Source organism: Theropithecus gelada, chromosome 9 (genome assembly GCF_003255815.1).
Source record: "Theropithecus gelada isolate Dixy chromosome 9, Tgel_1.0, whole genome shotgun sequence".
Lineage (NCBI taxonomy): Eukaryota > Metazoa > Chordata > Mammalia > Primates > Cercopithecidae > Theropithecus > Theropithecus gelada.
Genome location: NC_037677.1, coordinates 12,220,251 through 12,244,829, shown reverse-complemented (window position 1 = coordinate 12,244,829; position 24,579 = coordinate 12,220,251). Strand labels below are relative to the sequence as shown.

Sequence of the window (24,579 nt, the reverse complement as noted above, 5' to 3'; positions counted from 1 at the left end):
GCAAAATAATGTCCTTTGCAGCAACTTGAGGAAATTATTCTAAGTGAAGAAACTCAATAATAAAAAAACAAATATTGTATGTTTTCACTTACAAGGGGGAGCTAAGCTATGAGAATGCAAATGCATAAGAATAACATTAACATAAGGGACTTATATTATTCTAATATCTAGAATCTACAAGGAACTCAAATCAGCAAGAAAAAGTGAATAATTCCATCAGAAAGCACGCAAAGTTCATGAATAGACAATTATCAAAAAATGATACACAGTCAAAAACATACGAAAAATACTAAACATCACTAATTTTAACTCAAGACAGAAGGTTGGGAGGGGGTGATAATTTAAAAAACATATTGGGTACACTGTACACTGCTCAGGTAATGCGTGCACAAAAATCTAAGAAATCACCACTAAAAAACTTACCCATGAACCAAAAACCACCTGTACCCCAAAAATAATTGAAGTAAAAATAAAAATATTTAAATAAATATAAAAGGAATGGAAATATACCAATATATCAACAATATTTGTGGATGATTTTCCATGTATTTCAAATGTTTAATAATGAGTATTTGTTATTTTATAGAACATATCCAAAGAAGCAATACATAATGAGTAAAATTTTTCATCCTCATGTAGATATAGAACTACATAAAAAATAGTTAATGCTACCCTGAGGAGACTTAGAAACACCTGTATTCTATTGAGATGACGGAGTCTCAAGAAACTTCAATTTTCTTTTGCTCTTTCTTAGTAATGAATGCATCCATCATATGGAAATGTATCCTACGGTCTAGAAAGAAAAAGTCAATGACAAAGGTTGGAATCTTGTGTTTATTCACTAGCTGCCACAGGGAATGGGGCATTAAAGCAAATTAACAACATAAAAATGTTTGTTATGGGATATTTTTGTCTATTTATTTTAAAGTTGCTTAGATTTAAACTTTGTATTTTTTGTTTTTCTTTTATTGATACATAATGTTTTACATATGTATGGGATACATGTGAGTATTTATTACATGCAGAGAATGTGTAATGATCAAGTCAAGGTATATAGGATATCATTTTGAATATATATAATTTCTATGTGATGAGAACATTTCCATACCTCTCTTTTAGCTACCTTGTAATATAAAATATATTGTTAACACAAGTCACACTAGCCTTCCACTGGACATTAAAACTTACTTTTTTCTATGTAAGTGTGTTTTTCCCATTTGCTAGTCTCTGTTCATTTTCCTCTCCCAGCCTTCCACACTTCCCAGCCTCTGGTATCTATCAGTCTATTCTCTATCTCCGTGGGACCAAGTTTTTAGCTCTTATGTATGAGTTGAGGACATGTGGTATTTGAATCCTGTGCCTTGCTTATTTCACTCAATGTAGTCACCTCCAGTTGCAAATGACTTAATTTTATTCTTTGTTATAGCTGATATTCCATTGTGTGTGTGAGTGAGTACTACATCTTCTGTATCCATTGGCTCATTGAAGAAACATTGGTTGATTTTGGTCTTTTCGATTGTGAATAATGCTGTGATACACATGTGAGTGCATGGATCCCTTTGATATACTGATTTAGTTTCCTTTGAGTAAATACCCAATAGTGGGGTCCTGAATCATCTGGAAGTTCTATTTTTACTTTTTGGAGAAATATCTATACTGTTTTCTATACTGGTTGTACTAATTTACATTCCCACCAACAGCATATAAACATTAATTTTTATCATATTCTCAACAGTGTCTATTATTTTTTGTCTTTTTAATCATAGCCATTCTAACTGAGGTAAGATGATGCCTCATTGTGCTTCTGATTTGCATTTCCCAGAGAATGTTCAGCATTTTTTCATGGACCTGTTTTTCATCAATGTGTCATCACTTGAGATATATCCATTCATGTCCTTTGACCACTTTTTAAATGAGTCTTTTTATTATTATTCTTGAGTTGCTTGAGTTTCTTATATATTCTAAATATTGGTTGTCAGTTGAACACTTTTCAGTATATTCTATGCAACAATTTGTCTCTTTGGTGTTTTGATTATTTCTTTTGCAGTGCAGAAGCTTTTTCGTTTATTATAGTTTCATTTTTTTTTTATTTTGCTTTTAGTTGACTGTGGTTTTGAGGTCTTAACCAAAAAATCTTTGCCCAGACCAATGTTCTGATTTTTATAATGTTTTCTTCTTGTAGTTTTATACTTTTAGGTCTTATGTTTAAGTCATTAATCTATCTTGGGTTGACTTTTGTGTATTGTGAGAGATACAGTTTCAATCTTTTGCATATGGGTATTCAATTTTCCCAACACCATTTATTGAAGAAGGTATTCTTTCCCCAGTGTACATTTTAGCTGCCTTTGTTGAAAATCAATTGGTTATACAAACAGAAGTGTATTGCTGGGTTCTCCATTTTCTTCCATTGGTTTTGCTCAGGATTAATTTGGCTATTGTAGTTCTTTCTAGGTTTCATACAAATGATAGATTTCTGTTTTTTTAATTTCTATAAAAATGATGTTATTTTGGTAGCAATTGCATTGACTCTAGATTTCTTTGGATAATGTAATCATCTTAATGATAGTAATTTTTTCTATCCATGAGCATGAGATTTCTTTAAATTTGTTTGTGTCCTCTTCAATTTCTTTCATCAGGGTTCTGTAGTTATCTTCGCAAACATTTTTCATGTCTTGGTTAAATTTACTCGTTGGTAATTTATATAGCTATTGTAAACAGGATTGCCTTCTAGCTTCATTTTTTGACTATTTTATTGTCAATGTGTTGAAACACTACTGATTTTTGTGTGTTAATTTTTTTTTTAGATGGAGCTTGCTCTTTCACCCAGGCTGAAGTGCAATGGCGTGATCTCAGCTCACTGCAACCTCTGCCTTCTGGGTTCAAGCGATTCTCCTGCCTCAGTCTCCAGACTAGCTGGGACTACAGGCGCATGCCACCACGGGCTAGTTTTTTCACTTTTAGTAGATACAGGGTCTCACCATGTTGTCCAGGCTGTTCTCGAACTTCTGGCCTCAGGAGAGTCACCTGCCTTGGCCTCCCAAAGTACTAGGAATTCAGGCATGAACCACAGCACCTGGCCTTGTTTATGAGTTCTTACAGTCTTTTATTGGAGTCTTTTTTAGGTTTTTCTATATAAAAAATTATGTCATCTGCAAAGTGGACAATTTAACTTCCTTTTGCAAGTCAATTTGGATGTCTGTTTTTGTTTTTTTTTCTCTTGCCAGATTACTGATTAGGACTTTCATGTTCAATAAGATTTGTGAAAGTGAACATTCTTGTTTTGTTCGGTGTCTTAGAGAAAAAGCTTTCAGCTTTTGTCTGTTCAGTATATTGTTAGCTTTGAGTTTGTCACATATGACCTTTACTATTTTACAGAATGATCTATGTCTAGTTTGTTGAGAGTTTTTAATATGAACAGATGTTAAATTTTATCAATTACTTTTTCTACATCTATTGACCTAGTTATATGGGTTTGTCCTTCATTCTACTGAGGCAATGTATTCAGTGTATTGATATGTGTATGCAAGCATCCTTGAATTTTGGTATAAATTTCACTTGATCATGGTGCATTACCTTTTGATGTGCTGTAGCATTTGGTTTGCTAACATTTTATTAAAGATTGTTGCATCTATGTTTATTACAGATATTGGCCCATAGTTTTGTGTTGTTGGTGGTGGATCCTTGTCTTGTTTGGTATTGTGTCCTCACAAAATAAGTTTGGAAGCATTCCTTTCTCTTATGTGTTTTTGAAATAGTTTGAGGAGGATTGGTGTTCATTCTTTTTTTATACATTTGGAAGAATTCAGCAGTTATTTGACCTGATTTTGTCTCTATTTTTGTTGGGAGACTTTTTTTTACTGACTCAGTCTCATTATTCATTGATCAGTTTTTCTACTCTTGATTCAGTCTGGATAGGTTATGTGTTTATAGAAATTCAATCATTTCCTCTATATTTTCCTGTTTGTTAGCATTTATAATATTCTCTGATTATCTTTGGTATTTCTGTGATATCAATTGTAATGTCTGTTCTTTTATTTTGCTGATTTGTTTCTTATCTCTTTTCTTGGTTAGTCAAGCTAGCAGTTTATCAATATTGGTTGTATTTTTGAATAACATATCACTTCATTGACGTTTGTATTTCTTTCCTTAGTCTCTCTTTAGTTTTTCTCCGATCTTTATTATTTCTTTCATCCTGCAAATTTTGGGTTTGCTGCGTCCTTGCTTTTTCACTTCCTTGAGGTGCATTGTTAGATTGTTTATATGAAATCTTTCTGCTTTCTGGTGTAGATGTTTATTGCTATTGCCTACCTGTTCTTCATGTGTTTGCTGTATAGTATAGATTTTGATATGTCGTGTTTTCATTTTCATTTCTTTCAATAGTTAAAAACATGTCCATCTTGAAAACCAAACACTGCATGTTCTCACTCATAGTGTGTGATAGATATACAGTTGTTGTTACCATGGTGATGGCCAGTGTCATGTAGAAGATTATACCTCGCTATTCTCTTGCTCAATGGAATTCTTGCAGGGAATCAGCAAAAAGGTAAAAGCAGAAAAGGTAGGAAATATAATGGTCACATTGAAAGTAAGTCATTAACAGTATCCACAGGATATTGACCTTCATCTAGAAACAAAGTCAGATACAGAAGTGGATACTTTAGCATTGCATTATTTTCCAGAATACCAGTGACTGGTGGATTTCACAGTGGCTGCTACAGTTGTGTATCTAGTAACTGAAGTCTATTACTAGTTTATGAAGCCTACACAGGAAATGAATATCAGCTTAGTCTGGTGCCTGCTTGTTTTGTCTTTTGCAATCAAAGTTCTATTTTCATTAACTACACACTATATTAAAGTAGAATATGGTGGTGAAAAATCTATTTGTGTCACCTTTGGATTTTTTTTCTTTGACAAAGCAATGGTAGTGTTGATTGTAACAGAAAATTATCTGGAATTTGGACTTGAAACAGGATTTACAAATTTTTCAGATAGTGTGATGCAGTTTCTTGAAAAGCAAGGTTTAGAATCTCAGAGTCCTGTTTCAAAACTTACTTTCAAATTTTTCCTGGCTATTTTCTGTTCACTCATTGGGGCTTTCTTGACATTTCCTGGATTACGACTGACTCAAATGCTTCTGGATGCCCTGTATTTGACAACAGAAAAAATTACACAAACATTACTTCATATCAACTTCTTGGCACATTTATTTATGGTTTTGCTCTGGGTAAAACCAGTCACCAAAGACTACATTATGAACCCAACCTTGGGTGAAGAAAGTATCCCTTTAATGCCAGAAGCCACATTCGATACTCTGCGACTCTGGTTAATAATCCTGCTGTGTGCTTTGTGGTTGGCCATGATGTGTAGTCACCTGCAAGCTTATTTAAATTTAGCCCAAAAATATGTGGATCAGATGAAGAAAGAAGCAGGGTGAATAAGTACAGTTGAGCTACAGAAAATGGTGACTTGAGTCTTTTATTATCTTTGTGTCATTGCACTGCAGTATGTGGTGCCTCTGGTAATGCTGTTTCACACCACTCTGCTTTTGAAAACACTAGGCAATCATTCCTGGGGTATTTATCCAGAATCTATCTCTACCTTACCAGTGGATAATAGTCTGCTCTACAATTTTGTTTACTCTGAATTACCATCAGCTGAAGGGAAGATGAAAGTTACTGTTACACAAATAACAGTGACACTGAGCAGCTTAAAAATATTTTTACTCTTCTTCTTTTTTGAGGACTTCTGTCTTTTCTGACCTGGTGGATTGATGCTTGCCTCTTTTCTACAAGCCTTTTTGGGCTTTTTTATCACCAATATCTGACTGTGGCATGAGTCTCAGTTAACAAAAAAAATATCAAAATCACACTTTAAATTCAAATATTTGTGTCCTTAAAGGGCTGATGAAAACCAGAAGAAAGTAAATACAATGGGAAAAAAATCAGAATATCTTGTATTAAATATTTCCTTTGTATTCTCAGGGTGAATTAATGTTATAATATTTAAAATTACAAAATAGATTGTTAACTGTTACACTGTGGCATTGGAATTTTAACTCTCTGTATTTACTGGTATGAGAGGGCTATCTACAAGGGTAATATTTCTGATTACCTTGGTTGACAGAAACTTCCAGCAGTCTTTGAAACATCTCAAATGACTCTAGTTATTGATTACTTTTAACGGTATTATGGTACTGTTGGTAGTCTTGGGGGCTGTCTATAGAACAATCTTCAAACTGAGCCATGCTTTAGGGGAGGGAAAGGGGCTAAAGTCTCTTCTGTTGATGATGTATTAGTTACTCTTGAAACGATAAAATCCAACAGAAAGCAAGAGATAGCTACTGTATATTACAGTAAAGAAAACTGCATAGTTATTTTAAATTTAATGGAGGTGAATATGGTTAATATCTACAACTACTTCTGCTTGAGAATAGGAAGAGTATTGTTTTAAAACATATTCTACCCAACTAGAGAATTCTTTTAAAATGATTGACCATATGAACATTTGTAATCTTGCCATTAGACTTGGACCTGCCATATTTTATTTTATTCTATGATCCTAAATAGTTCCTTTTAATAGTCTAAAAGTATTTATCAATACTGATCAGACTTTAAAGAAATTACTTTGTAAACCTGCTGACTACCTGTATGTATTGTACATTTATTATATATTAAATATATAATATATTGAGATTATAAAAGATGGGAATATTGATTCCTTATAATATTTTAAGTTGCAGAAAGTATGTTAAAAAGTGATTTGAATGAGATGATTTGTATCTAGAAATTTTATTTCCTTTTGGAATGAGATTAAAATACATTTTGAAAGTTTGTATCTTAACTATTAATTGATCCAGTGGTCATTTGGGATTATGTTATTTAATTTTCATGTATTGATATAATTTCCAAAGATCCTCTTGGTGTAGATTTTTACTTGTATTTTATGGTGGTTTGAGTTATTTGCAATATATATTTTTTCAATTTGTTGTCATGTATAGCCTATTGTGTTTTATTTTTATTTATTTATTTTTTGAGACGGAGTCTTGCACTGTCGCCCAGGCTGGAGTGCAGTGGCGTGATCTCAACTCACTGCAAGCTCCGCCACGTGGGTTCATACCAGTTCTCCTGCCTCATCCTCCTGAGTAGCTGGGACTACAGGTGCCGGCCACCACACCCAGCTAATTTTTTGTACTTTTAGTAGAGATGTGGTTTCACCGTGTTAGCCAGGATAGTCTCGATCTCCTGACCTCATGATCTGCCCACCTCAGCCTCCCAAAGTGCTCGGATTACAGGCTTGAGCCACCGTGCTGGGCCAGCCTATTGTTTTTCAGATGTTGACATTTGTAGTCTGTTATGGAGAATATGCTAATAAAAAGAATGTTTATTCTGCCTTTGTTGGATAAAATGTTTTGTAAATATCTATTAAAATCATTTGGCCTAAATTCCAGTTTAAATCCAATGTTTGTTTTTTTATCTACTGTTTTAATAATCTTTTTCATTCTGAGGTGGGGTGTTAACAGTTATTGTATTGCAGTCTATTCGTCTCTTTAGATGTAGAAATATTTGCTTTATGAATCTGGGTACTCCAGTGTTTGGTGAATATATATACTCAGAATTTTTATATTCTAACTTAAATTCTGGTTTGTGTGATATAAGTATAGACACTTCTGCTTACTTTTGGTTTCTTGTTGCATGAAATATGTTTTTTCATGCTTTTATTTTCTCGTCTATATTTGTCTTAATAGGTAAGGTGCATTTCTTGTGGGCAGCCTGTAGTCAGACCATGTTTTCTAAGTTCATTCACACAGTCTATTATCTTAAGTGAATAATACAATGCATTTACATTCAAGGTTGTCTTTGATATCTAAGGTAGTGTTTCTGTTATTGTCTTAACTGTTTTATATATTCTTTGTTCCTTACTATTTATCTGACTTTGTCATTGCTCTTTGTTAGTTTTTTTATAGTGGTACCACGAGTCCTTGTTTTTCCTTTTTTGTGTATTTGCTTTACCAATGGGTTTTTTACTTTTATGTGTTTTCATGAAGGTTATCCTTTTGCTTCCAAGTTTAGAATTCATTTTATAAATAACTTTCATCTTAATTTCTTTGTTGACTTCATGGTCATTCATGTTGTTTAAATTTCATTTATTTGTATCGTTTCCAGAATTTCTGTTGGTATTGATTTCTAGTTTTGCTCCACTGTGGTCAGAGAAGATACTTAATCTGATTTTGGTATTTTAAAATTTGTTGAGACTTATTTTGTGGCCTAAAACATGGTCTATTTTGGACAATAATCCATGTACTGATGAGAAGAATGTATATTCTGCAGTTGTTGAGTAGAATGTTCTGTAAATATCTGTTAAGTCATTTGGTCTAAAGTCCAATTTTAGTCCAATGTTTGTTTCTTTTCTGTCTAGATAATTTGTCTAATGCTCTGAATGGTGTGTTGAATTTCCCAAGTATTATTGTATTGCTCCCTATCTCTCTGTTTATGACTAAATATTGGTTTTATAAATGTGGGTGATCCAGCATTTTGTAAATATAAATTTGTAATATACATGTTCTTAATGAATTGACCCCTTTATTATTATATAATAATCCTTTTGCATTTTCTTAACTGTTTTTGACTTAAGGTATGATTTATCTGATATAAGTGTAGCTTCTCGTTTTTGCTTTTAGTTTTCATTTGCATGGAATATCTTTTTCCACGCCTTTACTGGTAACATGAGTTTCTTGGAAGCAGCATATAGCTCAAAAATGTTTCTAAATGTATTCAGCCAGTCTATATATTTTTAAATGAATATTTAATCCATTTACAATCAAGGTTTACATTGATATCTGTGGTTTTGTTCCTGTTATGTTGTTGTTTTCTAGTTAATTTATAAATTATTTGAATTTTTCATTTTCTTTGACTGTCGTTGTTTGGTGGAGTTCTGTAGTAGAGTCCTACGATTTGTTTCTCTTCCTCCTTCGTGTGATTGCTTTACCAGTGAGTTTTATACTTTCATGTGTTTTCCTGGTTGTAAATATTGTCTTTTTACTTCCATGTTTAGGAATCAGTTGAGCATTTTTTGTAGGGCCAGTCTAGTGGTGACAAATTTCTTCAGGATTTGCTTGTCTGGAAAAGATTGATTTATACTTTATTTATGAAGTTCAGCCTTGCTGAATGTAGAATTCTTAGCTGACTTTATTTTTCCTTTCAGCATTTTGAAAATGCCATCCCACTGTTTTCTGGCCTTTATGGTTTCTCCTGAGAAACCCACTGTTAGTCTGATGGGGTCTCCTTCATAGGTGAATAGATGCACTTTTCTTTCTGATTTTAGAATCTTTGCATTCACACCGATTTGAGACAGTCAGATTTTAATGTGCTGTGGTGAAGTCCTTTTTGCACTGCATTTGTTAGGGATCACTGAGCCTTCCATATCTGAATGTCTAAATATCTTGCTAAATGTGGAAAGATTTTATCTATTATTTCATTAAATAGGTTCTCTAGGCCTTTTGAATTCTCCTAACCTTGATAATACAATTCATAAATTGGTTTGCCCTATGTAGTCCCAAATGTCTCAGAGTTTCACTTATTTTAAAAATTCATTTTGCAAAATTTTGTCTTGATTATTTTAAAAGACCTATCTTCAAGTCATAGAATTTTTTTTCTTTTCCTTGGTATAGCCTATTTTTTAACGTTTTAAATGTGTTTTGTGTTTCCTCCAATAATTTTTTTTTCCTTCAGAATTTCTGGTTTTTATTTTCTTTTCTAAGATAGCTATTTCCTTTCTCATTTGTACCTTGAATTGATTTTCTGACTTTCTTTTATTGGTTTTCAGATTTCCCTTGCATCTCACTGAGCTTCTTTAAACTTAATGTTTTGTATTTTTTAGGGGTTGATGAATATGTTTGTTATCATGATAATGGTGAGGGTTTCATGGGTATACATGTGTCAAAACTTAGCCAAATTTTACACTATAAACAGGTGCAGTTTATTGTATGGAAATTATACATCAATCAAAACGTTAAAATAGAGCCACAAACTCCTTTATATTTCTCTCAATATGAGATGGATTATAATTCTCTTCCCCTTGAGTGTGGATTGGCCATATATGTCAGTACAGAATAATATTTCTGTACTGCAAAAGACACTGATAAAAGAATAAAAAGAAAAGGCACAGAATGGGAGAAAATAATCGCAAAACACATAACTGATAAGAGACTGGTATCCAAATATGCAAAAAATTAAAAAGACTTAAAACTCAAGAATAAAAAATAAACAACCCAGCTAGGTGCAGTGGCTCACACCTGTAATCCCAGCACCTTGTGAGGCCGAGGCAGGTGGATCACGAGGTCAGGAGATGGAGACTATCTCCTAACTAACACGGTGAAACCCTGTCTCTACTAAAAATGGCTAACCCGGTGAAACCTTATCTCTACTAAAAATTAAAAAAATAAAAAATAAAAAAATTAGCCAGACGTGGTGGCGGGCGCATGTAGTCCCAGCTACTCGGGAGGCTGAGGCAGGACATGGCGTGAACCCGGGAGAGGGAGCTTGCGGTGAGCCAAGATTGCGCCACTGCAATCCAGCCTGGGCGGCAGAGCGAGACTCTGTCTCAAAAAATAAACAATAAAAAACACTTAAAACTCAAGAATAAAAAAATAAACAACCCAATTATAAAATGGCAAAGGATTCAAACAAATACAAATGTAAAAGTTGTAAGGCTTCACTAAAGAGCATAAAAGTATGGCAAATAAGCATATGTAAAGATGTTCAGCATCATGTGTCATTAGGAAATAGAAATTTAAAATAACAATGACATACTGCTACACCCATATTAGAATGGCTAAAATCTAAAACACTGACTACACTAACCCTAGCAAGGATGTAGAGTAACAAGAGCTCTCATTTATTGTTGGTGGAAATGTTTATACATTCTGTTTATATATTCTATAGTTTTATATATTCTATTGGATAATTTAAATGTATTTTCCTTCTCATATTCTTCCTATAATTATATTTGTATTTTTATACTTTGTTTTTATTTGGTGATATTCATTCTGCTCAATATTTTAGTTTACTAATCTTTTTATCATGTGAGTCTAACTTGATATTTAACCCAAATATTGTGTATTAAACTTATTCTTTTTTTTAATTTATCTTTGGCTCCTTTCCAAATATGCTTGTTTAGTTTATAATTCCTTGATCTTTTCAAATCACTTTTAAAAATTTTCCATTTGATTACAATGGAAACTGCTCAGGGAAATGAAGTTGTGTCTGCCTTTCCCAACCCATACTAACTCACCCCTCGCATGCCACCCACACATTTAATCTCCTCTTTGTTTTCCTGAAAACCTGACAACCACATGGTTTCTACTGTTAACCTTAAGATTTTTTACCTTCAGTAATGTTGGCTTCAGTTGAGGGCTAGCCATTTCCTGCCCAGAGATCACTATGTATTCTCCCATGCCCAGAGCTCCGGAAACAACTATGACTTGAGACATAGAGAATGACTTACCCACTTAGGTAGAGAAGATTAAGGTTTCTTCCTCCTTCCCAGGAGGTCTGGGACCTACATCACCACTGAGTTTATACTATTAAATAAAAAATATCACACTCATCCCACAGATATGAAAAGTATTTTAAAAAAAAAAAAAAAAGTGTAAGGAAAACCTACCTCGGCCGGGCGCGGTGGCTCAAGCCTGTAATACCAGCACTTTGGGAGGGCGAGACAGGCAGATGACGAGGTCAGGAGATCGAGACCATCCTGGCGAACATGGTGAAACCCCGTCTCTACTAAAAAGTACCAAAAAAACTAGCCGGGGCCGGGCACGGTGGCTCAAGCCTGTAATCCCAGCACTGTGGGAGGCCGAGACGGGCGAATCACGATGTCAGGAGATCGAGACCATCCTGGCTAACAAGGTGAAACCCCGTCTCTACCAAAAAGAATACAAAAAACTAGCCGGGCGAGGTGGCGGGCGCCTGTAGTCCCAGCTACTCGGGAGGCTGAGGCAGGAGAATGGCGTAAACTCGGGAGGCGGAGCTTGCAGTGAGCTGAGATCCGGCCACTGCACTCCCGCCTGGGCAACAGAGCGAGACTCTGCCTCAAAAAAAAAAAAAAAAAGAAAAGAAAAAAAAAATTCCTCTATGTAAATAGTATCACTGTTGATTCAATAATTTTAATAGTTTAACCATCACCAAAAGGAGTTATCTCAAAAATGCAAATTAGGCTAAACATCCAAAAATTAGTCAGTGTAACACAGGATAAAAATAAAACAAAATACAAAAAAAAAATTGATACACACAAGAACATTTAACAAAACCAACATCTATTTAAAGTAAAACCCAAAGCAGTCCAGAAATACAAGAAAACTTCCTAGACCTGCTAAAAGGCATCTATAAAGTGTGCAGCTAATGTCACATGCAATGGTTAAAACCTAGGTTTGGGAAAGTTATTTTAAAAAAAAGACAAGAATGGACTCCACCTGGGGATTGGAAACTTTACATATGACGTTATCATACAAATAAAAATTTCTAAGAAATTTTGAAAAACCCACTAGAACTAATAAATGCGTTCAGCAAGGTTGCATGAGTTAACATCGGTACAATTTTTTTTTAAGATGGCTGACTAGGAGCATTTCAAGCCAGCTGCATCCATTTAGTACCATAATAGTATATAGACAATCATATATTCAGTACATTGTCCAAGAGAGAACACAAGAGATCAACAGAAAAGTGACAGGAAATGACAAAAACTAGAAAGGAAAAGAAAAACAGGCAGCCTGTGTGGCCAAGACTGGCTGGAAAACAGGAGGGACTCTATAATACAGGAGAAAGTAAGCAACAGCATTTCTCTGGTCCATTTTCTCACTAGGGAATCATAAAATCTAGATCATGAGAGAGCACTTTGACCCTCCCAATCCCTGAATCTAGCAAAAGGAGCAGTCAGGTGACTGAGAGAAGAAACCACTCAAGGGAGGGAACATGCCCTTGGTTCCACACACATCCTGTAGCCTAAGAAGCTATAGAAAGATGACCTTTTTAATCCTAGCTCCTAACAGAGTGTTCATGGTCCTAGTTATCAGGGTTGTTGTCATTCCTAGTCATTAAGGAAACTCAAGCTACTGCACACGGAACTGGGGCATGAGCAGGGAGTGGGCTAGCACAACCAAGACTGAGAAGCAAGCATGACATGGACAGCAGCCAACAGCACTGAAAGTGGGCATTATCCCCAGGACTTGAGCAGGATGACAGTTGTCACAGCGGCTTCATCTTGAGCTCTGGAGGAGTTCCTATGACCCAGGGTTGAACTAAAGAACAGCATACATTTCTCAGGTCTGACAGAATAGCCAGGGTGTTTGTGACAGGTGGGAGGAGGGAGCAAGCCCCAGTGGGGCTGGGCATGAGAGGGATAAATTTGCCCAACCACCAGTCAAAGTTGTGGGTGCTGAGACCACCACCACCCTCCCTATGGCAGGACCTCAGGGCAGTGACAGTTGCCCCTCACCCAAGCATTTCACCAGCCCCCTGAGGATTGCCTCACTCCTACCAATTACCTCTATGCAGGCACTCATCACTGGGGAAGTTTGAGTGCAATTCAGCTCCATCCAATATCACCCCTTCCTTAGGACAAAGTGCAGGATCCAGGGTTGTAAGGAGGTTCCCCAACCTAATCCACCACCTGGGACAACAAAGTGTGTCTTTTGGAGTCACTGAAGTTGGGCATAAACAACATACTGCTTCCATCACAGCTGGCTTTTACCTGCAAGTGCCACCAACTGGCCTAGATGCTGGCATACACAGCCCATTACAACCATTGCCAACACAGCTGGGACTCAGAAGAGCACTTGAGACTTGGAAGAGCATTTCACCACTACTGCTTTTTCCATTGCACATGCCACCATGACTGTCCAGAAGTTTGAGAGTCTGTTCGCCCTCCCAGTATGCTACAATTACAACCGGCATCTGAGTAAGTTACCCTGCTGGTGGCCTGCCTGGAGTCACCAACACAGGTGCCAGCATATGTCACTCTAGGTCAAAAGGATAGATAAGCTTAGTTCACCAACACTAGCACTGAAACCTAGAGATGGGCCCATACAGCATTTCAGTGTAACCAGCACAACTTCACTGTAGCCCCTAGAAATAACCACACTATAATGCACTGAGGAAACCATAGATACCACTAATGATATTTTACAGCCAAAGAAATCACACAGAGACTTCACAATTGAATGCAAAGCCAATAAACCCTACCCAACCAACATTCTACTCACATCTTCAGGAAAAAAATCCTCACGCTCAAAGAAAGTAAATTCAAAAATAAAAAGTGACTTTTACATCAGATGCATAGAAATCAATGTACAGACCCAGGAAACATAAGCAAGCAAGGAAATACGACATCCTTTAAGGAACACAATAATTCCTTAACAAAAGTTTTTTTTTTTGTTTTTTTTGTTTTTTTTTTTTTTTTGAGATGGAGTCTCACTCTGTCTCTCAGGCTGGAGTACAGTGGCACAATCTCGGCTCCCAGGTTCACACCATTCTCCTGCCTCAGCCTCCTGAGTAGCTGGGACTACAGGAGCCCACCACCATGCCTGGCTAATTTTTTTTGCATTTTTTTAGTAGAGATGGGGTTTCACCATGTTAGCTGGGATGGTCTCAATCTCCTGACCTCATGATCCACCCACCTCAGCCTCCTAAACTGCTGGGATTACAGGTGTGAGCCACTGCACCAGGCCTATTATTATATAACTGGCCCCCAAACTGTCCATAAACAAAATCTCTGCAGCACTGTGATATGTTCATGATGGCCATAACGCCCATGCTGGAAAGTTGTGTGTTTACCGGAATGAGGGCAAGGAACACCTGGCCCACCTAGGGCGGAAAACCGCTTAAAGTTGCTCTTAAACTACAAACAACAACATGAGCAATCTGTGCCATAAGGGCATGTTCCTGGTGCAGATAACTAGCCAGACCCAACCCTTTATTTCGGCCCATCCCTTCATTTCCCATAAGGGATACTTTTAGTTAATCAAATATCTATAGAAACAATGCTAATGACTGCCTTGCTGTTAATAAATACATGGGTAAATCTCTGTTTGGGGCTCTTGGCTCTGAAGGCTGAGGGACCCCTGACTTCCCACTTCACACCTCTGTATTTCTGTGTGTGTGTCTTTAATTCCTCTAGTGCCGCTGGGTTTAGGGTCTCCCTGACCAAACTGGTCTCAGGACAAAAGATCAATTTTCCCCCTAATTTTGGGCTATGATGAATGAAGTGGCTATGATCATTTACATATATATCTGGGTAGACATTTGTTCTGTTAGATTTCCAGTAAAAGTTATCTGATTTACTTCTTTATATACAGATCCTGCCTGCCTGCTTGCCTGTCTTCCTTCCTGCCCCTCCTTCTCCTCCTTCCCTCCTTTCTCTCCTTTTCTTCCTTTCTTTCTAACAGGATCTCACTCTGTTGCCCAGGCTGGAGTGTAGTGGCACAATCATAGCTCACTGCAGTCTCAACCTCCTGGCGTCTTGCCTCAGCCTCCTGAATAGCTAGCACTACATATGCACCCTGCCACGCCTAGCTAGATTTTTGTTTTTGTAGAGACGGAGTCTCCCAATTTTGCCTGTCTGGTCTGAAACTCCTGGCCTCAAGAGATCCACCCACTTCAGTCTCCCAAAGTTCTGGGATTACAGGTGTGAGCCACCATGACCTGTCTATATGGATTTTATTTTTTTAAAAAAGTAGTTTTAGTCCCACAGCAACACTGAGAAGAAAGTGCAGAGAATTCTCATCTAGCCTCTACCCCTCCCCCAACATGCCCAACCTCCATTATCAACATCCCCCACCAGAGTGGTGCATTTGTTACAACTGATGAACCTACACTGACACATCATCATCACCCAGAGTCCATGGTTTACACATGGTTTACACCAGGGTTCACTCTTGGTGTTGTACATGCTATGGATTCTGATAAATGGGCAGCGATATGTACCTACTATTACAAAATCATACAGAACAGTTCCACCGCCCTAAAACTCCCCTGTGGTCTGACTATTCATGGCGCCTTCCTCACTAAACCCTGGCAATCACTGACTCTTTTACTGCTTCCATAGTTTTGCCTTTTCCAGGTTGTCATACTTGGAATCATACAGTGTGCAGCCTTATCAGATTGGCTTCCTTCACTTGGTATTATGCATTTAGGTTTCCTCTTTATGGATAATATCTTTGCATCACTGAATAACATTCTATCATCTGGATGTACCACAATGTGTTTATCCCCTTACCTCCTGAAGGATATCTCAGTTGCTTCTAAGATTTGGTAATTCTTTTAAATAGCTGCTGTAATCATCAATGTGCAAGTTTTTGTATGGACATAAGTTTTCAGCTCATTCAAGTACATGCTAAAGAGATTACTGCATCATATGGAAAGAGCGTGTAGTTTTATAAGAAACTGCAAATCATCTTTCAAAATAGCTGTACCATTTTCATTCCCACCAGCAGTGAATGAGAGTTCCTGTTATTCTACATCCTCCCCGGCACCTGATGTTGTTGCCAGCGTTTAGAATTTTGGTGATTCTAATAAGTGTGTTATGGCATCTCACTGTTGTTTTAATTTACAATTCCTTAATGGGATATGATGTGGAGCATCTTCTCAATTGCTCACTTGCCATCTCTATATCTCCTTTGGTGTAGTACCTGTCCAAGTGTTTTGCACATTTTTAAATCACAGTGTTTACTTTCTTATTGTTGAATTTTAAGAGTTCTTTTTCTATTTTGGATAAAGTCCTTTAGCCTCTCCAGCAGCTGGGACTACAGGCTTCTGCCACTACGCCCGGCTAATTTTTTGTATTTTTAGTAGAGATGGGGTTTCACCGTGTTAGCCAGGATGGTCTTGATTTCCTGACCTCATGATCTGCCGCCTCAAAAGTGCTGGGATTACAGGTGTGAGCCACCTCACCAGGCCTATTATTATTATAATTTAAGTTCTAGGGTACATGTGCACAATGTGCAGGTTTGTTACATAGGTATACATGTGCCACGTTGGTTTATTGCATCCATCAGCTCGTCATTCACTTACTTATTTCTCCTAACACTATTCCTCCCCCAGCCCTCACCCCCAAATAGGCCCCAGTGTGTAATGTTTCCCCTCCCTGTGTCCATGTGTTCTCATTGTTCAACTCCCACTTATGAGTGAGAACATGTGGTGTTTGATTTTCTGTCCTTGTGATATTTTCCTGAGACTGATACTCTCCAGCTTCATTCACGTCCCTGCAAAGAACTCATCCTTTTTAATGGCTGCATAGTATTCCATGGTGTATATGTGCCACATTGTCTTTATCCCATCTATTATTAATGGACATTTGGGTTAGTTATCAATTCTAATCCATTATATCATGCTGTTTTCTTGTCCTGCCTCAGTACCAATGACCTGAAGAGCCTTGTTGAAGGAAGACTCCATCTGATGACTCAGAGCAAGTATTTTTTAGTGTGTTATTGTTATTAGCAGAAAGAGGGCCATAAAACACATGGGGTGAGCTGAATATAGTCTAGGCAAAAGAAGAAAATATTCAAATTCTCATGTTATTTTATCTAATTATTTTATCTCTTTTGGTGTGTGGCTTATAATGTGTGTATTGTATTAATAAAATTATATAAACATGTAGTTTACAAATAGTTGCCAATATTATTAGTGCATGTCCAAGTATTATGTTACTGGAAGTATAATCCTCAAAATATACCATTAAGCTCTTAAGTCAATAGTACCCTAACGCTTTTCCTGGTTCCATCGTGACAGCTGAGCAAAATTGTTCTGAGGGTGCAGACAGATGCTAAAGCACTCTCATTTATCGGTTCTGGCAGTAAGATGAATGTGTTTCTTTACTAACTTACGCTCTTGGACAAAGATAACAATTTTAACTATAAAGTGTGTTTCTTATAAACTCATAGATATCAGGAGGTTGTAGAGCAATGTTCTACAGTATAGTCATAATTGATCTTGACATATAATTGGGCCCACTTTTATCTCAAAAGAGGCTGAGTAATTATGGTACTTTTTCGTTTTTTTGTGATGTAAGGCTAAATTGTTTGAGTCACTGGATTAAATAGATTTGATAGCACAATGGTGCCTACAATCCTGGCAAATAACATTAGTAGCTGCAAAATTGTTCAGTGAAATCATGCAAGGTGTTCTGATGTCATGTATTTCCTGAGACAACTTGAGGAAAATTGTATTTTAAATTGGAGACCAAAATATTGTTCAAGGCATAAGAGGGGATTCCTGTATTAAGAGGGATCTCAAAAAAAAAAAAAAATCATGTTATGATCATTTTGTCGCAACTTTATAGTTTTCATAAAGTTATTGCAAGTAGTGTTTACTCTCTTGAAAAGTCAGTGATGGACATCAGAAATACGCGGATGTGTTGAAATGAATTTACATAAAGAATCTCTTAGATGGAAACTAAACTGAGAAAGACCCAGGGCCATTTTTAGGTGGTATAGCTAAGAGGGTTTTGGTAAGCACAACAATGCCCTTCAAAGATGTTTACATTCTAGTTCTCAGATACTAGGAATATATTATATTTCATGGCAATGGGCATACAAAGTTACACATCAGATCAAGATTGCTAATCTTCTGATGAAAAACGGGGATATTATGAATTATAATGGTGAGTTCAGTGTAGTAATTAGGGTCCAGAAATGTGAAAGAGATACAGAGAATGGAAAGTGTCAAAATGATGGCATCTTAGAAAGATTTTAACTGTTTGCTTTGGTAATTTTCTCCATATTAGCTTAAAATTCTACCAAGTTCACATAAACTATACACATATAATTGGATAATTTTATATGTTAACAGCATCAATATAAAGTGAGAGAATATAAAACAAAAGTATAATGTCTAAAAGGGGAGACCCAGGTACAATTAGAGTATAGATAGTGTACATTTTGTAAGGTCATAATTGTGGATGGCTTGGTGAGACAAATATTAATACATGTATGTTTTAATAATAATTATTAAATTATTACATACACAATTTGGTGTAGAAAATAATGTAGAGGCTGAATGATCAAGAAGTCATATGAGATAGTCTAGGTTTATCAAGGGTAGGAGGATAATGTAAAAAATGAAGATGATTTGTGATGATATTGACTACTAAATAATAAACACTGATGATATGAAGTCTTTCTTTCCCAGATATACAAAATAGATTTTCTCTTTGCCATTTGGAAGGACCCACTTTCCACTTATGTTATCATTAAAAGATCCCTTTTATTTCCAAGCTGGCATTGGAGTCCACCAACACTGTCTTGTTTGTTTGTTTGTTTTTTCCTCCATATCTTCACTTTCTTTCTGAATAACAAGCCTAAGTCCCCATGACCTGATCATCTGCCACTTGGCCTTTATTCACCTAGTGATGCTTCTCATAGTAATGGATTTGTTTTCTCTAGATGTATTTGAGTCACTTCATTTTTGGAATGACTTCAGATGTAAAGTGTAATTCCACCTGAGCAGAGTGACAAGGGGGCCTCTCCATCTGCACCTCCTGCCTCCTGAGCACTCTCCAGGCCATCATCATCAATCCTAGCACCTCCTGGTTGTCAAGAGTTAAGCATAAATCCATAAATTTCATTATCCATGTTTTCTTCTTTTTTTGGTTCCTCAATTTATTTTCCAGAAGTAACATGATCATGTATACAGTAGCCTATTTCAAGTGACACAGACCAGGCAACTGACAAATAAATACTGACAAGTAAATATTGCTCATTTTCCCAGATAATCTCTATAATCAAGGGACTGATTTTTATTCTGGCATTTTCCCTGAATGTTTACTTTGTGGAAATTATGTTGCTCGCAATTGTGTGCATGGTGATACTCTTGTTTAACCATCAGAGGTGATCTCAGCACCTTCACAGCCCCAGCCTCTGCTCTAGTCCCTCCCCAGAGAAAAGGGCCACCCATACCATCCTGCTGCTGGTGAGTTGCTTTGTGATCATGGGCTCAGTGGACATCATTATTTTATCTTCCTTAACCATGTGGTAGGTTTTTAACTCAGTTATCCCCGATATCCAAAGGCTCACGATCCATCTTTAGGCTTACGTTTGTTCTTTGGTACAGATCAATTTGTCCTTTTGTACAAATCAATTGATAAAGGAATAATCAATGTTCTGCAAAAATAAATTCAAAGAGACATCATTTTTAATAAGATCATAACAGAAAAATAATCCTCTGAAAACGGAGATTTTTCCTTCATCAGTTAAATTATTGAAGTAGCACAGGATTTTCATCTGACTTAAGTACAATGTGTAAAATTGTAATTTCATATCTAAATACTTTTGAATTTCAGGCTACCAAGAATTATTTGGTTTCCTTAGTTCAAAGTCCACCAGGTTTTGATATTCCCAAATCAAGTCTCTTACTCTTTAATTTTTATACTCTTTAAATTTTAACTGTATACACAAAAAGCATTTCTTTCTTCTTGAAGTGTGCTCTTAAGAAGCTCTTATTTGTAACCAAAAAACTTAGTGTTTTCTTTTGAAAATATTTTAACTTAGACTTTTTTTTGACTAAGGTATTTTAGCTAAGTATCTAATTCTTGCTTTAATATTTTACTCACCTGTATTAGTATTCATTCTCTGTTTCTGGCTCTACAAAAGCTGTGGAATTTTTCTCTCATCTTTGAAAGTTATGCATTTTTCTCTTGCCAATTTTTAGTGTTTTCCTCATTTTTGGTGTTATACAGATTATGATTTCTTTTATGTATTATTTATTTTTTTCTTTTGTAAACTCACAATTTCTGAATTCAAGGATTCATATTTTCAATTGTAGAAACTTATAAATTACCAATTGTTTGACTATTGCTATATATATTTTTTTGAGACAGAGTCTCACTCTATTGCCAAGGCTGTGTGCAATGGCGCAATCTCCACTCACTACAAGCTCCACCTCCCAGGTTCATGCCATTCTCCTTCCTCAGCCTCCCCAGCAGCTGGGACTACAGGTGCCCGCCACCACGCCCAGCTAATTTTTTGTATTTTTAGTAGAGATGGGGTTTCACCATGTTAGTCAGGATGGTCTCTATCTCCCAACCTCGTGATCCACCCACCTAAGCCTCTCAAAGTACTGGAATTACAGCCGTGAGCCACCTCGACCAGCCAACTATTGCTATTCATTTTAAAATGTATTTTACAGAAACAATTATATTTGTTTTGTTTCTCATTCTTCTACTTCTACTCTTCATGTATGTATAATTATATTTGTGTTTTCTATTACCTTTTCTCCTTTTACTCTATTGGACTATAATAATTATGTTCACTAATTTCTGTTCACTAATCTCATCAGCTTAGATAATACTTTAATTTTTAACTTATATGTTGAGTATTAAATTGATTTGTTTTATTTGTAATTATCCTCCATTTGGCTGAATATAATGTTTTAAGCTTGTAATTTCTTGTTCTTTCCATGTTTTTTTACATTTTTTTTAATGTATTGAATTTCTTCTGACACTCATTCTAGTAACTTTTTTTCTCTGTGTGCAAGGTAAGTTATAATTTGATTCTCAGATTTGAGATCTGCCATAAGTTTAAGACTTTTACTTTCCATATGCATTATGGGGAAGTCGGACAACCTGCATGGATTTGGCATCATTACAGTCACCCATATCTAAGAGCAGCACTTGCTCCTTAGCATGATGAGTTGTTTCTGGATTGTTTCTTTATTTTAGTTATATACCTGAGAGATTATAATATTTTCCCTTCAACTCTATTCAGCATTTTAAGAATTCTTATGACTTTCTAAGAATTTTAGCTCTCTGAATTAATGTTTTTAATGTGTATTGTATTTTCTCAAAAAGCACAAATATCAATAGTGTACACATGAGGAAAACCATATATATATTCTGTTGTAGATGACAGCATCTTGTAACAAAACCCTAGTTAGTTCATTTATTTATTTTTATTATACTTTATGTTCTAGGGTACCTGTGCACAACGTATAGGTTTGTTACATATGTATACATGTACAATGTTGGTATGCTGCACCCATTAACTCGTCATTTACATTAGGTATATCTCCTAATGCTATCCCTCCCCCATCCCCACACCCCACAACAGGTCCCAGTGTGTGATGTTCCCCTTCCTGTGTCCAAGTGTTCTCATTGTTCAGTTCCCACCTTTGAGTGAGAACATGTGGTATTTGGTTTTCTGTTCTTGCGATAGTTTGCTGAGAGTGATGGTTTCCAGCTGCATCCATGTCCTTACAAAGGACATGAACTCATCCTTTTTATGGCTGCATAGTATTCCATGGTGTATATATGCCACATTTTCTTAATCCAGTATGTCATTGATGGACATTTGGGTTGGTTCCAAGACTTTGCTATTATGAATAGTGCCACAATAAACATATATGTGCATGTGTATTTATAGTCGCATGATTTATAATCCTTTATATGTATATCCAGTAATGGGATCACTGGGTCAAATGTTATTTCTAGTTCTAGATCCTTGAGGAATACACACTCTGTCTTCCACAATGGTTGAACTAGTTTACAGTCCCACCAACAGTGTAAAATTATTCCTATTTCTCCACATCCTCTCCAGCACCTGTTGTTTCCTGACTTTTTAATGATTGCCATTCTGACTGATGTGAGATGGTATCTCATTGTGGTTTCAATTTGCATTTCTCTGATGGCCAGTGATGGTGAACAATTTTTCAGGTGTCTGTTGACTGCTTAGATGTCTTCTTTTGAGAAGTGTCTGTTCATATCCTTTGCCCACTTTTTGATGGGGTTGTTTGTTTTATTCTTGTAAATTTGTTTGAGTTCTTTGTAGATTCTGGATATTAGCCCTTTGTCAGATGAGTAGATTGCAAAAATTTTCTCCCATTCTGTAGGTTGCTTGTTCACTCTGATGGTAGTTTCTTTTGCTGTGCAGAAGCTCTTTAGTTTAATTAGATCCCATTTGTCAATTTTGGCTTTTGTTGCCATTGCTTTTGGTGTTTTAGACATGAAGTCCTTGCCCATGCCTATGTCCTGAATGGTATTGCCTAGAATTTGTTCTAGGGTTTTTATGGTTTTAGGTCTAACATTTCAGTCTTTCATCCATGTTGAATTAATTTTTGTATAAGGTGTAGGGAAGGTATCCAGTTTCAGCTTTCTCCTTATGGCTAGCCAGTTTTCTCAGCACCATTTATTAGATAGGGAATCTTTTCTCCATTTCTTGTTTTTCTCAGGTTTGTCAAAGATCAGATGGCTGTAGATGTGTGGTATTATTTCTGAGGGCTCTGTTCTGTGCCATTGGTCTATATCTCTGTTTTGGTACCAGTACCATGCTGTTTTGGTTACTGTAGCCTTGTAGTATTGTTTGAAGTCAGGTAGGTAATGTGATGCCTCCAGCTTTGTTCTTTTGGCTTAGCATTGTCTTGGCAATGTGGGCTCTTTTTTGATTCCATATTAACTTTAAAGTAGTTTTTTTCCAATTCTGTGAAGAAACTCATTGGTAGCTTAATGGGGATGGCATTGAATCTATAAATTACCTTGGGTAGTATGGCCCTTTTCACAATATTGATTCTTCCTATTGATGAGCAGGGAATGTTCTTCCTTTTGTTTGTGTCCTCTTTTATTTCACTGAGCAGTGGTTTGTAATTCTCCTTGAAGAGGTCCTTTACATCCCTTGTAAGTTGGATTCCTAGGTATTTTATTCTCTTTTGAAGCTATTATGAATGGGAGTTCATTCATGATTTGGCTCTCTGTTTGTCTGTTACTGGTTTATAAGAATGCTTGTGATTTTTTTTTTTTAATTTATTTATTATTATTATACTTTAAGTTGTAGGGTACATGTGCATAACGTGCAGGTTTGTTACATATGTATACTTGTGCCATGTTGGTCTACTGCACCCAACAACTCGTCATTTACATCAGGTATAACTCCCAATGCAATCCCTCCGCCCTCCCCCCTCCCCATGATAGGCCCCGGTGTGTGATGTTCCCCTTCCTGAGTCCAAGTGATCTCATTGTTCAGTTCCCACCTATGAGTGAGAACATGCGGTGTTTGGTTTTCTGTTCTTGTGATAGTTTGCTAAGAATGATGGTTTCCAGCTGCATCCATGTCCCTACAAAGGACGCAAACTCATCCTTTTTTATGGCTGCATAGTATTCCGTGGTGTATATGTGCCACATTTTCTTAATCCAATCTGTCACTGATGGACATTTGGGTTGATTCCAAGTCTTTGCTATTGTGAATAGTGCTGCAATAAACATACGTGTGCATGTGTCTTTATAGCAGCATAATTTATAATCCTTTGGGTATATCCCCAGTAATGGGATGGCTGGGTCATATGGTACATCTAGTCCTAGATCCTTGAGGAATGGCCATACTGTTTTCCATAATGGTTGAACTAGTTTACAATCCCACCAACAGTGTAAAAGTGTTCCTATTTCTCCACATCCTCTCCAGCACCTGTTGTTTCCTGACTTTTGAATGATCGCCATTCTAACTGGTGTGAGATGGTATCTCATTGTGGTTTTGATTTGCATTTCTCTGATGGCCAGTGATGATGAGCATTTTTTCATATGTCTGTTGGCTGTATGAATGTCTTCTTT

The 24,579-nt window shown here is 36.3% G+C and overlaps 1 long non-coding RNA gene and 1 pseudogene across 1 annotated transcript in view; both read left to right on the top strand.

The window, feature by feature from the left end:
• LOC112631901 overlaps positions 1-17,657 on the top strand; it is a 36,807-nt gene extending 19,150 nt beyond the window's left edge. The window contains exons 3-4 of the long non-coding RNA XR_003121222.1: positions 9,202-9,289; positions 17,405-17,657. This is a non-coding gene — a long non-coding RNA (uncharacterized LOC112631901). The remainder of the gene's footprint in view (positions 1-9,201; positions 9,290-17,404) is intronic.
• LOC112631900 lies at positions 4,523-5,835 on the top strand (annotated as a pseudogene).
• Positions 17,658-24,579: the final 6,922 nt, after the last annotated feature.